The sequence below is a fragment of the Silene latifolia genome, chromosome 4 (assembly GCF_048544455.1).
Source record: "Silene latifolia isolate original U9 population chromosome 4, ASM4854445v1, whole genome shotgun sequence".
Classification (NCBI taxonomy): Eukaryota; Viridiplantae; Streptophyta; class Magnoliopsida; order Caryophyllales; family Caryophyllaceae; genus Silene; species Silene latifolia.
Window position 1 is genome coordinate 84,719,703 of NC_133529.1, and position 5,774 is coordinate 84,725,476.

The following is a 5,774-nucleotide window of genomic DNA, read 5'->3' on the forward strand; positions in this document are numbered from 1 at the left end:
GGGAGCTGACTTGGTCAGTCGATCCACTATCACCCATATCATATTGTTACCTTGTTGGCTCTTTGGCAAACCCACGATAAAATCCATGGAAATGGATTCCCACTTCCACTCAGTGCGTTAAAGACTGAATCTTACCTTGTGGTCGTCGCTGTTCCCCTTTAACTCTCTGGCATGTCAAACAACGGGCCACAAACTCAGCTGTCTCTGTCTTCATTCCAGGCCACCAAAACGTATTCTTTAAATCCTTGTATAGCTTATCTCCACCTGGATGAACTGAATATGATGTGCAATGCGCCTCTGTCATGATAGTCTTTTTCAACTCCTCATCATTAGGAACACACCACCTACCATCAAACCTCAAACTACCGTCTGTATGAATCGAAAATTGGGACACTGTCCCTTTCTCTACTCCAGCTCTCCACTCCACTATCTTAGGATCCAACGCCTGCTTACCTCGAATGTCATCATAAAACTCAAGCTGCACTGTCATATGACACATGGCATCCCCTTTCTACATCATATGTATCCCAAACCTTGCTACCTCATCTCTCAGCCTCATCAAAGATAGAGCTGTACACAAAGAATGTACACTCTTCCTACTCAAAGCATCAACAACTACATTGGCCTTCCCTTCATGGTAGATAATTTCCATGTCATAATCGCCAATCAACTCCATTCACCTCCTCTGTCTCATGTTCAACTCCTTTTGAGTGAAAATGTACTTGAGACTCTTGTGATCAGAAAATACCTTAAAGATTGCTCCATAAAGGTAATGTCTCCAAATTTTGAGAGCAAACACCACTGCACCCAACTCCAGATCATGAGTAGGGTATTTCTCCTCATACGGCTTCAATTGCCTAGAAGCATAGGCAATCACCTTATCGTTCTGCATCAACACACAGCCCAACCCATTCTTTGTGGCATCTGTATAAACCTCAAAGTTCTCGATCCCTTCAGGCAATGCTAAGATGGGAGCCGTGGTCAAACGCTCCTTTAATGTTTGTAACGCTTTCTCACAACTCTTATCCCAATGAAACCCGTTCTCTTTCCTCATCCACGCTGTCATAGGTCTAGCTATCTTGGAGAAATCCTTCACGAACCGTCTGTAGTACCCAGCTAAACCCAGAAAACTCATGATCTCAGCAACATTCTTTGGTGCTTCCCACTTTGTCACTGCCTCAATCTTCGCCGGATCCACAGCTACTCCCTCCTTAGAGATCACATGCCCCAGAAAAGCAACTTTCTCTAACCAGAACTCACACTTAGATAGCTTAGCATATAGCTCATGCTCCCTCAAAGTCTGCAACACAACCCTCAGATGCTCCTCATGTTCCTCCTTAGTCTTGGAGTAGACTAAGATATCATCGATAAACACCACTACAAACTTGTCCAAAAACTGTCTAAAGATCCTATTCATCAAATCCATAAACACTGCCGACGCATTAGATAACCCAAACGGCATCACCACATACTCATAATGGCCATATCTCGACGTGAAAGCTGTCTTTGGTATGTCCACCTCTCTAATCTTCACGTGATGGTACCCTGACCTCAAATCAATCTTGGAAAAGACTGTTGCACCACTCAACTGATCAAACAGGTCATCTATCCTTGGCAAAGGATACTTGTTCTTCACTGTCACTCGGTTCAGCTCCCTGTAATCTATGCACAACCTCAAACTCCCATCTTTCTTCTTCACGAAAAGAACTGGTGCTCCCCACGGCGATACACTAGGTCTAATGTATCCCTTCTCTATCGGATCATCTAGCTTGCTTCGAGCTCCTCCATCTCTTTAGGACCCATCCGGTACGGTGCCTTAGAGATTGGTCCCGTCCCCGGTTTCAACTCAACGATGAAATCTATCTCCCTCTTCGGTGGCAACCCCGGAATCTCCTCTGGAAAAACATCTGCAAACTCTCCCACCATCGGTATCTGATCAACTGTTGGACTCTCTATCCGGTCATCTCTCACATGGCACAAGATCAAAGGACATCCCTTCCTCAGGTAAGACTTCATGGTGACAGCTGCAATCAACTTAACTTTGGGTTTGACTAGAAACCCACGATAAGACACACTAACACCCTTAGGACCTCTCAAGGACACTTTCTTTTGATCACAGTCTATCTTAGCTTTATACTTTCCCAGCCAATCCATCACAACTATCATCTCAAAACCGTCAAAAAGGAAACTTTAGCAAGTCTACAGGGAAAACAACTTACCCAACTATCATAGGTACATCTCTATATAACCTCCCACAAGATACAGACTCACCCGAAGGTATAAAAACTTGCTCACTAACAGACTCATACACCCTCAAACCCAACCGTTTAACATGACTCGAAGATACAAACGACTGAGAAGCCCCCGAATCAAACAAAACAAAGGTATGAATACCATTAATAAGAAACGTACCGGTGATAACGTGTGCATCCTCCTCAGCTGCTTTCTTCTCCATCATAAATAACTTTCCACTGGTCTTCTGCCAACCTCCCTGGACAGTACTGGCTGAAGTGGTCGGCTTAGCAACCGACCCTTGATTGTTGTTGTTGTTCGTTGGTGGTTTCTGATAAGAATTACCGCCGTTGCGGTTGCCTCCACCCTGGTAGCTCTGACTTCCCCGGTTTGGCCACGACCCAGCCGGTCTATTGCTCGCATAGCTCTGCGCAGGTCTCTGAAAAGTTCCCGGTGCACTTGTGCACTCATGTCTCTTGTGGCCTACACCACCACAACTATGCGAGAAACCTCCTAGCTCACGCTGGTTTGGGGAAGGGGTAAATATCTCACAAAGGTAAATAAGGCCGGTACGGGTTCAACCTAGACTAAATAAAATTAACTCATGACGCCATGGATTCCCTAATTCCTAGCACAAGGTATTTAGCTACTCATATGAATGACAATAACAACAACAAATATGATAAAAACAATAAAGGAATTCATAACTGAAGTAATTAAAGCAATAAAAACGCAATAAAGAGATTAAGGTTGCGGGATTCTAAACTAGCAATTCTAATTCTAATAAGCAAATAAGAGTGAAACTGAAATTAAGCACGATATTACCGAAATAGAAGGCAAGAATAGATCCGGAAGCAAGAACTTTATTGAGAAATTAATGTAAACTAAAGAACCCTAAAGTTTTTGATGATGAAAACTCATAAAAACTGAATACATCAGGTTACGTTATATAGGAATATAACGTAACACTTATTCCTAAACCTAATATGCAATGGGCTTTCTAATTCTCGTCTTTAAATTCTCGTCAGACTCGTGGAGTGGTCGATCGACCACTAGGACCAGTCGATCGACCAACAGCGCTGTACAGAATTGCATTCTGACGAATTCTGCAGCGCGCGCCGATCTTAAAACAGCTGCCATTTCTTCGTTACTTAGTCAAATCAGGCGTTCTACGCGGCGTTGGAAAGCTAAGAGGATAAGCTTTCACCTCCAATTGGAATCTCTCGATTATCTGCTCTAGAACTCGAGATATAGCCATCTGAAGCAGCCTGTAATGTCGAGTAGCATTCTGACAGTCTATAGACCATGTAGGTCTATAGACTGCTATAGCTGGTAGTTCGCTTCTAAATTCTTCAATAAGCTGTCTTTCAGGCCTCGTAATGCGCACCAAGCTCGTTTCTCGAGTCACTACTCCATGTCAAATGCAGTGCTAAGTACTTAGGGACGGATTCGGCTCATTTCCGCTCGATTCTTCACATTTCTGCAATATTATACAAAAACACGAAAGTAGACGGAAATAGGGGAAATAGTAGAATAAACTACACATAATAGACATAAAATGCGTGGAAATAAAGATGTAAAACATCATATTATAGACACGCATCATTAACCATAAAACATTTTTCACCCTTGGTTCCTCATACCATGACGGTTAAATATGTGTTTCGGTGATAATATTTGGTTAATGGCATTTAAAAGGTATTTAAAACCTTTTATTTCATTTCTTTACATTTTGGGAGGTATTTTAAAGCCTCACATCATTTCTTTACATTTTCGAAATAAACATATTAGTCACCAACACAAAGTCATCCTTGGTTCTACATACCATGCCGGATTTTAACCCGGGTACGATGATGAGTATCGACTAATTATATTCAAATGAACTTAAAACAATTAGTTCGTAATTATTTACAAAACTATTCATGTCAAGCTTGTCAAATCGAACCCAACATCGAATATTATCAAAATAATGATGATTATTCGGGTCTAGTTCTTCAAATCAACAAATGCGGTCTAAACGACCCTTTCAAACCAAATCGGGTTCAAACACCCATTTTTCAACACATTTTACAACGTTTTCTAAATGGTCAGAACACGGCATATAACCGTAGGTTGACCCACGCCTAAACAGGCCTTTCAATTCTCGATTTCAAAACCAGGGGGAGGCCCCTTGCACTGCCGGCTGGCTCGCGCTCGTGTAGCCGTTTGGTACAGGGCCTGTTCCTTTTCCAGCATTAGTCTAGGACGATCCCGACTCCGGTTAGCCCGGATATAGGACGGATCAGATGACTATTTGTTTATTCAAAATCACATTTGCAAAATGCCTTTCTAAGACAAATGGATCACGTTATTCACCCTAAACCTAATACGGTAAATGGATGTTTAATTTCCGTCTTGCATGCAAATCAATCATTAATCCAACGTGACATCTTATACATGATACTTGGATTAAATCAACCGACTTAGAAAGCTCTCACATGTTAGGTTTAAATTATTGGATGCGCATCCATGCATTTAAACCGTTTTATCAACTTTTGCATTCAACCAACCAAGATCGATCAGTAGAGGCCGCAACCGCGGGCGGGATTGGGTGTCTGATTAAAGGCCTTCCCAATACGTACCTTCACCTCTTACTCAGAAACTTTGGATAGTGGACAACCTTATCCAGGGCATACGAGAGTCATTCTAGAGATAGGATGCTAAAGAGGGACGATTTCCTTATCTTTAGTACCTATGTCAAACGCTGCTTTGTACTTTTAACCAATTTGCATGCAAACAACCGTGGATCTGATACCAATTGAAGGAAATGTAGATTCATATACATTCTAACATATTCAAATATGTTATAATTAATTTGTCATAAAATTAAAACGGATTTTATGCATGTAAACAAAATATAAATAGAAGAGAAATCATGTCCTTACATTGATGGATTTCGGTTATTAGGGCACAAAAGAGATCACCTTTCTCTTTTGATCTTGAGCTTTCCCTTATGGATGAACAAGATCTAAGTATAAGATCTCTCCCCAAGCTTTATACCCAAGACTCCTCTTAATTTTAATTAATATTACAATACTAGTATAATATTAATCAAGGTAGAAAATTGAACCAAAAACTTTTATAAAACACTTATATGTTTCGGTTTTTATGAGAGAAGAAGAGGAGGAAATTTCTTCTCACTAGAACTTATATTTTGGATGATAAGTAGAATGAATAATAATGCATAACACTTAGTATATTATTAGGTAAAATTATAAGAAAAACAATGATGAGTTTTTCTTCCCAAAACCGTGTAAGAGGAGGAATAAAGGGAAGCCAATGCATGGACTTATTTGTCTTCACAATGCACCATAGGCTTGCATGGCTACTAAAGCAAAACAATCATTATGTTTAGCTACTAATTAAACAATTAATTAGCTTAATCCTCTTCCTATATTTCGGTCCATTTGGTAATATGGAATCCATATTATATTTGTCAATTGTCAATATGTCACATGTCATATGTGACATAAATTTGTTATGTAATTTTTAACATATTAAAA